This window comes from Cebus imitator, unplaced genomic scaffold (assembly GCF_001604975.1).
Source record: "Cebus imitator isolate Cc_AM_T3 unplaced genomic scaffold, Cebus_imitator-1.0 Scaffold759, whole genome shotgun sequence".
Lineage (NCBI taxonomy): Eukaryota > Metazoa > Chordata > Mammalia > Primates > Cebidae > Cebus > Cebus imitator.
This window is the reverse complement of record NW_016108074.1, coordinates 237059-248553: the sequence shown is the minus strand read 5'-3', so window position 1 is coordinate 248553 and position 11495 is coordinate 237059. Positions and strand designations below refer to the sequence as shown.

Genomic DNA, 11495 nt, shown 5'->3' with positions numbered 1-11495 from the left:
GCTTTCCTAACTTCACAGTTGTGGCCATTCACAGTATGGTATTTCTGAATGACAATCTTATCCACGGAGTCATGGTCATCAAAGGTTACAAAAGCAAAGCCCCTTTTCTTGCCACTGCCTCTGTCAGTCATGATTTCAATCACTTCAATTTTTCCATACTGTTCAAAATAATCTCTTAGGTGATGTTCTTCAGTGTCTTCTTTAATGCCACCAACGAATATTTTTTTTCACAGTTAAGTGGGCACCTGGTCTTTGAGAATCTTCTCTTGAGACAGCTCTCTTTGGTTCCACAACTCTTCCATCCACTTTGTGTGGCCTTGCGTTCATGGCTGCATCCACTTCCTCCACAGTTGCATACGTGACGAACCCAAAGCCCCTGGAGCGCTTGGTGTTTGGATCTCTCATTACCACACAGTCTGTGAGCGTTCCCCATTGCTCAAAATGGCTCCTCAGGCTCTCATCGGTTGTTTCAAAGCTCAACCCTCCAATGAATAGCTTCCTCAGCTGTTCCGGCTCTTTAGGAGACTCTGACTTAGACATGATCGCAGGGAGAAGAGAGACTGTAACGATGCTTCTTCGGCGGCCCATCACCCACTTTTGAATGGGTTTGTTTTTTTTCTTGTAAATCTGTTTTAGTTCTTTGTAGATTCTGGATATTAGCCCTTTGTCAGATGGATAGGTTGCAAAAATATTTTTCCATTCTGTTGGTTGCTGGTTCACTCTAATGATTGTTTCTTTTGCTGTACAGAGCTCTGGAGTTTAATTAGATCCTATTTGTCTATTTTGACTTTTGTTGCCAATGCTTTTGGTGTTTTAGTCATTAGGTACTTGCCTATGCTGATGTCCTGAATGATTTTGCCTAGGTTTTCTTCTAGAGTTTTCATGGTGTTAGGCCTTATGTTTAAGTCTTTAATCCATCTGGAGTTAACTTTAGTGTAAAGTTTCAGGAAGGGGTCCAGTTTCTGCTTTCTGCACATGGCTAACCAGTTTTCCCAATATCATTTATTAAACAGGGAATCTTTTCCCCATTGCTTGCTTTTGTCCGGTTTGTCAAAGATCAGATAGTTGTAGATGTGTGGCATTGCCTCCAAGGCCTCTGTTCTGTTCCATTGGTCTATATCTCTGTTTTGGTACCAGTACCATGCTGTTTTGATTATTGTAGCCTTGTAGTGTAGTTTGAAGTCAGGTAATTTGATGCTTTTGGCTTCGTTCTTTTTGCTTAGGATTGTCTTGGCTATGTAGGCTCTCTTTTGTTTCCATATGAAGTTTAAGGTGGATTTTTCCAGTTTTGTGAAGAAGGTCATTGGTAGCTTGATGGGGATAGTGTTGAATCTATAAATTACTTTGGGCAGTATGGCCATTTTCTTGATATTGATTCTTCCTAACGATGAGCATGGAATGTTTTTCCATCTGTTTGTGTCCTCTCTTATTTCGTTGAGTAGTGGTTTGCACTTCTCCTTGAAGAGGTCCTTTACATCCTTTGTTAGCTGTATTCCTAGGTATTTTATTCTCTTTGTAGCAATCAGGAAGGTTAGTTCACTCTCCTTTTAGAATTTCTTGTAGTGGTAGTGACAAATTCCCTCAGCATTTGTTTGTGTGAAAACGACTTTATTTCTTCTTCATTTATAAACTTAGTTTTGTGGGATACACAATTCTTGGCTGACAGATGTTCTGTTTAAGGAGGTTGAAGACAAGGCCCTAATCTCTTCTGGCTTGTAAGGTTTCTGCTGAGAAGTCTATGTTTAGTCTGATAGCTTTCCTTTGAATATTACTTGCTACTTTTGTCTTGGTGCTCTTAGAATTATTTCCTTCATGCTGACTTTAGATAGCCTGATGACTGTATACTTTGGTGAAGATCTTTTTGCAGTGAACTTCTCATGATTTCTTTGAGTTTCTTAGATTTGGATATCTAGATCTCTAGCCAGGTCCAGGAAGTTTTCCTCAATTATTCCCTCATATAAATTTTCCAGATATTATTTTCTCTTCTCCCTCAGGGACATCACTTATTCTTAGGGTTGCCCATTTTACATAATCCCTTATTTCTTGGAGACTTTATTCATTTTTAGTATTTTTTCTTTATTTTTTCCTGATTGGCTTAGTTTGATCTTCCTGGTGCCATATTATTTCTTCTGTTCTGATGGAAACATTTCTATTCTTTGGATGTAAGTACAAAGTTTGAGGGTACTTCTTTTAAGTTGTATACTTGTGGCTCATAGGCAGAATATCATCACCTACTTTGGGACATTTTGGAAGTTTCCAAGTACAACTTTGATTGTTGGAATGATTGGCAGGGGTTACCAGCATCTGAGGGCTTAAGGTTACAGGGAGGCAAATGTGTTTTTCCAGAGTCTTAAAACAACTGGACTTTCAATATATGTCACTCCCTATAAACTGAGGGAGGCTTGTGTGTTGCTTCATCTGGGAACGTAAAAAGACTGTCAATTGAGACAAATGGTGAGATAAGTCTCAATCATTTTAAGAGATTTATTTGCCAAAGTTAAAGGTGCATGCCTGGGAGATAGGTCTGTGCCTTTCTTGGAAGATTATTTTGAGGGCTCCCAAATTTGAAGGGGAAAGGATGGGATACTGAGAAGTACACAATTTAATGAAAGAGGGGGGTGGGGAAAAATAGCCATTCATGCTTTTGTCTGTCTCAGTGAATCTGTATTTTTTACATGAGATGCCATAGAGAAACGGGGCAGAGGAAAAATGCAGGGAATATGCGTTTTACATAAGATAACATAGACAAAAATGGGGGAAGGGAACAATCAGATATGTCTTGTGGGCGGGGGGTTACTGCACCTCTAAAGATAAGCTGTCAATTTATGCTGTTATGGTGAAATTTTAACAGAAACACCTTGAAATACTTTACAGCTCACTAGGAATTTCCTTGTGGGCAAAATATAGGGGAGGCATGTAGCTTTTCATCTTGTAGCCATCTTATTTAGGAACCAAAAGGGGAAGGCAGGTCTTTGTGACCCAGTTCCCAGCTTGACTTTTCCCTTTGGCTTAATGAGTTTGGGGTTCCAAGATTTAATTTCTATTCACATTTCCCTCCCATTTTTTAAAAAAGTCTTTTGGAGAAAGCATTTTAGAAGAAAATGAGTCTCTGATCCCAGGTTTTATTGATCTGTCATGGCCAGGATGGTTTATTCCTGTACAGGTAGGTCCAGATTTATTAGGAAAGCTCATTTCTAGAAGATTGTGAAATCTCATGTCCTATGAAAAAAAATAGGGGTAGGAAGGGAGAAAAACAACTAATGAAAAACAACTCTGGAAAATCGACATAGGCCACATTACTCTGAAGTCCCTACATCAGTAGGCAGGTATAAAAGTGGCTTATGTAGGTGAATAGGTTGCTGTTATTTTCTTCTCATGTTTAAGTTGTCTGGCTTCAATTTGCAGGGCTTTATGAAAACACAGCTTAGTTTTGATTACTCAAAATTAGGAAATATGGGAAAAAAAGAAGAAAAAAATTGAAAACATATTTTTGAAGACTATAGCCAAGAAAAAATTAAAATTTAGTCCAAACTGTAGAGAATAATGAAAATTGAAAAACACTGGGCACGACTAGAAACTAACAATAGGTGTACTATAGTTTTTGAAACATAATTTTTCTCAATCCAGTTTCCCATTTTTGTTAAAGACAAATCATGGTAGGACTGGTTTGCTTTATTGTACTTGACCTAATTATTTGTATATAGCACAGCAAGAATAATTAATTTTTACATAGGCTTTTAAATTGGCTTTGATGGAGCTTTGTTCCATAGAAGGAATTACAGATAAGACTTTTAAAAAGCTGAGCCCAGCCATGGGATTTTCGACATCAAATATCTATGAGTTGGGTTAATTTCCTCCCTCTTGAAGTTCCAAGGTAAACTTGGGGCTTCTGGGCCTGTCAAAAAGTGACATTCTTTACTTATCACAGGTCAGAAACTCTGTACAGGGACTGTGTACACAAAATATGAGGCCAATTTTTCCAAGAGCTTTATTAGCTCCATAAGCCAAGTTTGATTTTTTAAAGGAAAACACAGTATACCAGTCAAAGCCTTGGTAAAATAATCAGTCTCTCCAATTGCATCCTGTTACAAATGGAAACAGATTCTTATTGCACTTATTCAAATACTGAATTGCCATAAGTTAAGAATACTTATAAATAGTTCCAAATCAGGTAGAGAGAAACAAATATGGAAATCAGGTAGACAGAAGTAAATATGCTCCAAATTTTGTTCATAGGAGTATACTAAATTGTTAAAAGCTGTCAATAGCTCAAAAGAGAAGTTTCAAGACTCCGAAAAAACCCCAAAGGATCAGCAACATTTTAAGCAAAAAGTCAAAATATTAGTTCAGTTTGTGCAGTTAATTGCTGTTTTGCTTGATACTCATAAACATTTTATCTCTCCATGAGTCCTGAAAGTTTTTCCTTTATTCTGATGTCACAGTCTCCAAAGTTATCAGAAACCTGCATATAAATCCTTTTAGAGTTTTACAGCTGATTATAAAACTACCTTCAAAAGAAGTCAGAAACAACACAATTGCCCATAGATGACCAAAAGTTTTAGGGAAGCCATAGTCAAAGATACAATTGACAAGGAAATTTGTTACCTCTGTGGCAAACAATAATTTTAACATAACAATTATGATTATTACTGATAATGTACAATAAATCATATTAGAATTATAGGAGTTTCCCATAATTTTGGAACACACATACCAATAACATGTTTATACAAATACAGCCCAAAGAAAGCCAAACATCATTTCATATTTGACAAAGCTTTCTGTATATTTTTTATACCAAATAAGCCAGATTATGTCATTTTTGGACTTTAGGGAACCTGATATCTTAAAGGATTAATTTGGTCAGAAAAAGACATAATTTATAATTTGATTTTGTAAAGCTTATTAAATATTAAAGGTTTAGAACACTCAATATTACAAAATAAGATTACAGGTTATTGTAAAGTCATTCATTTAACCAAAGTTATAACTCGAAGATTTTTTAAAAAGTGAAAACCTTCATTCTTTGAGAGAGGAGACAATTATTCAAACCAGAAGCCCTAATAAAAACATCATGAAGCCAATTAAATTTGTTTTTTTAAAAATTCTGTAAACAATTTATAAAATTTAATCTTGATTATAAAATATAACTTCCACAAGCCTTTTATAACCTTTATTAAGGAGTTAATTAATGCTTCCAGAAAACCTTGTTAATCTGACACCGGGGTCCATATGCTGGTCTTGCATCAGTTTGCCTTTGACATTAATGATTAATTTAGAGAAAATGAACTTATTTTATCTTTTAAAATTGACCCTCACAATCTCACATGCCCACCTATTCTATAACAGTACCTGGGCCTTGAGGAGTTGAATGGATTTAATTTCTGGCTTTGTGTCTTAGGAATGCAGTTTATTTTGGTTGGTGTCTTCTACAGGACCTGAAGATGAGGCTTTAATTGCTATCAGCATTTAATATTTATCAGGACATGGTATTCTTTTTAGACCCAGGAGTTAAAGCCCTGTAACTTAACGTCACAAGTACTTTAAAAGCACATACAGAAAGACACAGGGTTGTAATAACCTTAATTTAAAAGTTTTTAAATCTCAGTTTTTTCATAAGCAAAACCAAACTTAATAATAATGTCATAGAAATTATTTTAATAAAATGGAAAATCTATTATGCCAGTTACCAAAGGGCAAAAGAAAAAACCTTTGGCAGTGCACAGAATAGTACGTTGGAAGAAAATATTTCCTTTAGACCTTTAAGAAAACATGCCTTTTAAAAGGGAAGGGAATGCTGAAAAGTGGTGAAATGCAATAAAATTTGAACTTTGGATTAAAAAAATTAAAATCTCTTATAATTCATTAAGAGTAAAATTGGCTCATGCCTGCAATCCCAGCACTTTGGGATGTGGAGCAGGGTAGATCACCTGAGATCAGGAGTTTGAGACTACCCTGGCCCACATGGCAAAACCCCATCTCTCCTAAAAACAATACAAATATTAGCTGCATGTGGTGGCATGGCCCTGTAATCTCAGCTACTTAGGAGGCTGAGGCAGGAGAATCACTTGGACCTGGGAGGCGAAGTTTGCAATGAGCCGAGATCCTGCCATTGCACTCCAGCCTGGGCAACAGAGAGGGACTCTGTCTCATTAAAAACAAACAAATAAATAAACAAATTAACTCGTTAGGAAAGTTTTATTGTTTTAGCCAATAAGTTAGTGAATAAGTGTTGTTTTACATTAAGTCCAGTCTCTAGAAAGAGCATTTTAATTCTTTAATTATAAACAATTTGATCATATAATTTTTAAAAATATAAATTCTCTTATTGTTACTCACACAGACTATTCATGACATGCTTGTACTTTCTTGTTTGTTCTGAGCATCCTTCCTCTTAAAGAACCAGTCATTTATATTAGCACTAAATTTACCATACAAGATTCTTTATGACATAAAATTATTTCTCTTTAATCTTTCTTACCACAAAATCCTCTTTATTTTATAACTTTCTTTACATTTTTTTTCCTGGTTCCTTTACCTTGTTTTACACATAACTTTTACATAAGCTTTGAATTAGACAAAACTTGTTCACCTTTTTAAAAAAGAACATACTTTTTTTGGCAAGAATGTCTTCCTACAATATATTTTTTATTGGAAAATACCCAAATAATGAAATATCTATTATTTAATGTAATATAACTTTATATTCTAAATTATGTCATTTGTTTACAGGTATTCATCCCATTACATTTGCCTAATTATTTTGTTTTAATAGTTTACCTAGATTATTTATGAAAGCTGTGATAGTCATGATTTAAGGTTATGAAACCACAATTGCAAAATTATAACTGAGACAGCGAAAAAGATATGACCTAACTGACTCCATCTTGCTTCTAACCTCCAAACTGCCCTTGTTCATTCCTAAACTTTGGGAGGAACATGGTTTATAGTTCTGCTTTGAAACAAATACAATAACGTTCCTTTTCCAAAACAAACCTCCTTACTGCCTGTGGACTAGACTGCCTAAAGCCACAGGATTAGAAGTTATGGTAATCTTACTAAATTCAAGATGCAGCTGTTTTTATTAAACGAATATCAATGTCTGATTTATTAAAGATTGCACAAGAAAAGATTATTCTGGTTTGGGCTGGGTTTATAGTTTTGTAACTGCTATTTCAAATTTTGTCACTTTATAGTATTTGGCAGAGATAAGTGTGAAATTGGTTGAATTAATAAATGCAACCAAAAAGTAGTGAAATATTGTATAAACAACACATAAATGCATAGACATATTAAGCATGCAGATGGAAATACATCTTATAGATTCATGAAGATCCCCCTTCTTTTTTTCCTATTTTAGACTTTCAGATTCTTAATAACCTGTTTTACAACCCTAGGCAATTGTTAGCTAAATAGCCTCAAATTTGTATATTAAAGGAAACAATCCAGGTGAAAATCAAATAGCAAAATTTACATCATAAGGTACAGAAAAAAAATCTGGTGGTGTTAGAGGGAGACATTTTTATTTTTCTTTAAGCCAAATTACACATAAAATTACAAAAATTTATCATAGGATTGTATAGGGAGACCAATTTTATTTAGATAGGGATTACCTATCTTTTTAGCTGGATCTCTGAGCTTTGGGCAGAGCCTACCAGTCTGAATCCCGGGTCTCCAAAAAAAGGAATAATCATCTTGAAGTTAGACCACATGATGCTTTTACAGTGCATTTAATTTTTTTTAACAAAGACATTTCTAAGTGTCTAAGCTGTACTCTTCCTTAAAAACTAGGGAGTAACCTCTGTTACACTAGCTATTAATGAAGAAAACAGAATTCAGTCAGCTGAGAAATTAAAAAAAAATTTTGCTCAAAACAAAACAAAACAAAACAAAACAAAAAACAAACAAACAAACAAAACAAGGTCCTAGGAGAGAAAGCAAAAATCAAACCAACACAAAAACATGAAGGCCTTAAATACAAACAGGCACACACATATACACACACATACACACACATCATGGATGTTAGCTTTTAATTAAGTGGACTTTTAACCATTGAGCTCTTTTAAAAAAATCTTTTAAAATTTCATTACTATATTTCAGCTAGAACAAATTGCTGCTGTTTCCGAAGTACCAAGTATCAAACCAGAAAGAGTTTGATTTAGGAACAAATGTAGGCTGTCATGGTGGGGAATAAAAAAGAAGTAAGACCCTTAGCTATTGAACTGCAGCATGGTGGTGGGGAGAGAAAGCACAGTCATTGCTTTCAGTGTGGCATGGTTAGCGGAAAAAAAAAAAGCTTTGTTATGTAAATAAAGCTCCTTAAGTAGTCAAAATCAAAAATCTTTCCTTTTATTTTTCTGTTTTCTTTTGCTGGCTGTTTTTCTCCCTGCACTATACCACCTTTCATTTAGTGGGAATTTAGCCACTTTAGAGGCCTTGTTCCCCCTCATTTGGAACTTTCCTTCAGATTTGATCAAGTCAGATAGAGTTGTTCAAACCCAATGGGAAAAAGATGGAAAAAACAACAAAATCACAAACAAACAAACAACAGAAAAATCAGTCAAGCAAAATAAATGATTGCACAAATTATATAATTACTGAGTGCTCTAATGGTAAAGAGAAATTAAGACCAGCTGGTTGTTAATCTTAACTTTAGCCAAGACAAATCCCAATTCAGTTACTTACCTATGGATGGGTCTCAAGCTGTAGACTGCTCTCTACCATTGTAGAAGAAGGAAAATAAAAACAACTCATCTTCCATGTTGGAATCGAGCTCAAACTCCATCAAGGAGTTACCTGCCTTCCATAGTTACAGAAACAGGAAATCTTGCCTTCCTCATGGCAAGCAAGTAAAACTGGAAAAAAAAAAAACAAGAAAAAGAGGAGTTGGACAGCAAAATAAACTTTAGATCTTAACCAAATTTTGGGAGATGAGGGACTCTCTGGAAATGGTGCTCTCAGACCTCAGCAAATTGTCCTTTTGGTTTGAGCCATAAAGTTAGCTCAGGCTGATACCAAGCACCAACAAGAGATTTGTCAAATGTCAGGGGCATCTCCACTCAGAATCCCTCCGTGGTTACCAAATGTGAACCCCAAATATTGGAGACAGGTCTCAGTTAACTTAGAAAGTTTATTTTGTGAAGGTTGAGGGTGTGTGCTGGTGACACAGCCTCAGGAAGTCCTGGCAACATGTGCCCAAGGTGGTTGGGGCACAGCTTCATTTCATGCATTTTAGGGAGACATGAAACATCAATCAATATATGTAAGAAGGACATTGATTCCATCCATAAAGGCAGGGACAACTTGAAGCATGAAGGAGGCTTCCAGGTCACAGGTAGATGAGAGACAAATAGTTACATTCTTTTGAGTTTCTGATAAGCTTTTCCAAGGGAGGCAATCAGAATACACATCTATCTCAGTGAGCAGAGGGGTGACTTTGAGTAGAGTGGGAGGCAGGTTTGTCCTGAGCAGCTCCCAGCTTGACTTTTCCCTTAGCTTAGTAATGTAGGGGCCCCAAGATTTTCCTTTCGCTGTATAAAACCAAGGTCTGCCCTGACCACCTTGGGCACATGTTGTCAGGACCTTGTGAGGCTGTGTCATGGGTGTGTCCTTAACCTTGACAAAATAAACTTTCTAAATTGATTGACACTTGTCCCAGATACGTTTCGGTTTACAGGATAAACAGGAATGAGCAAATTTAAACATAATGTTCTATATCTTTTTAGTCATTGTTGTAGTCCTGAGACTAGATTGGTCCAGTTAAACAGCTGTATCCAGTAGGAAGTGGCATTGCAAATTGGCAAGGCTTCTGTATGTTATGAAGACAAACAGATTTTTAATAAGAGGCATTTCTATAGAGACAGAAGAAAAACAAAGGTTAATGTTGAGCACAATTTATCCAGATATCTTTAATAATAGAGGAGGAAGGCAGGGGCAATCTGACATTTTTTTCTCTTGCCTATATTACAAGGCATAAGCTTCAGCTTGCAGGATCTTAAGAAAGAGGTAGTAGCAATTTCATTGAGGACAAATCAGAAAAACAAAAGAAAAATTTGAAAGCATTAGTATGGGGACTTTGTAGCCCAGAAAGAATTCAGGATTCAGCCCAAATTGTGTAATCACCTAATGGGTTCACCTTGCCCACTGCCTAGACAGAGCTAATTTATCAAGACAGAGGAATTGTAATAGAAAAAGAGTAATTCATGCAGAGCCGTCTATGTGGGAGACTGGAGTTTTATTATTATTCAAATTAGTCTCCCTGAGAATTTGAGGATCAAAGTTTTTAAGGATAATTTGGTGGGTAGGAGGCCAGTGAATCAGGAGTTCCGATTGGTTGGGTCAGAAATTAAATCACAGGGAGTTGAAGCTGTCTCCTTGTGCTGATTCAATACCTGGAAGGGGGGCCGCAAGACCAGATGAGCCAGTTTATGTATCTGGATGGATCTAACTAGTCCATTGAGTGCAGGGCTTGCAAAATATCTCAAGCTCTGGTCTTAGGTTTGACAATAGTGATGTTATCCCTGGGAGCAACTTGGGGAGGTTTAGAATCTCGCAATATGCAGCTGTATGACTACCAAATCATAATTTCTTTTTGAATTTATTTATTTTACTTTAGGTGTATACTATATCTGGCATTTCTCCCCATGTTCCAAATCATAATTTCTAATCTTGCGGCTAATTTGTTAGTCCTGCAAAGGCAGTCTAGTCCCCAGGCAGGAAGGGGATTTGTTTTGGGAAGGAACTGCTATCCCCTTTGTTTCAAAGCTAAAGTATAAACTAAGTTCCTCCCAGTTAGTTCAGCCTACACTCAGGAATGAACAAGGGCAGGATGGAGGTTAGAAGTAAGACAGAGTTGCTTAGGTTAGATCTCTTTCACTGTCTCAGTTATAATTTTGCAACGGTGGCTTCAATTGCAGAAAATAATAAAAACTCAAAAACAGTGGATGAGACTAGAATCGAACAACAGGTATACTATAGTTTTTTTTTTTTTTTGAAACATAATTTTTCTCTCTCCAGTTCCTGCTTTTACTAAAGACAAATCACAGTAGGACAAATTTATTTGCAAAATAAGTTTCAGTTTTATTGTGCTTGGACTGAGTATTTGCATAAAGTCAGCATATTATTTGCCATATAGGTTCTTTTAAAAATTGGCTTTGCTGGAACTTTATTCCATAAAGAATCTTAGATTAGACTTCAAAACTTTGAGGCCAGCCACAGATTTATCTGTGCCTACAAATACTTGTATTAATTGGGTAAATTCCTCACCTTGAAGTCCCAGGGTAATTTGGGGCTCCTGGGCCTGTCAGAAAGTGACACTGTCATGAGTGTCAAAGAGTGACACTCTTTACTTACCACAGGTCAGAAACCCTGTGCAGCGACTGTGTAGACAAGATACGAGGCCAGCTTTCCCAAGGGGCTTTTATTGGCTCTATAAATCAACTTTGTTTCAATCTATTTATGTCTGAAAGTATGTCATTCCAGTGAAAGCCTGG

At 36.1% G+C, this 11495-nt stretch overlaps 1 protein-coding gene and 1 pseudogene across 1 annotated transcript in view; one reads left to right on the top strand and one right to left on the bottom strand.

The window, feature by feature from the left end:
- Positions 1 to 580, bottom strand: part of LOC108296993 — an 8925-nt pseudogene extending 8345 nt beyond the window's left edge.
- Positions 1 to 11495, top strand: part of LOC108297003 (putative G antigen family E member 3) — a 38791-nt gene that overhangs the window by 5308 nt on the left and 21988 nt on the right. The gene's annotated exons all lie outside the window — the stretch shown is intronic.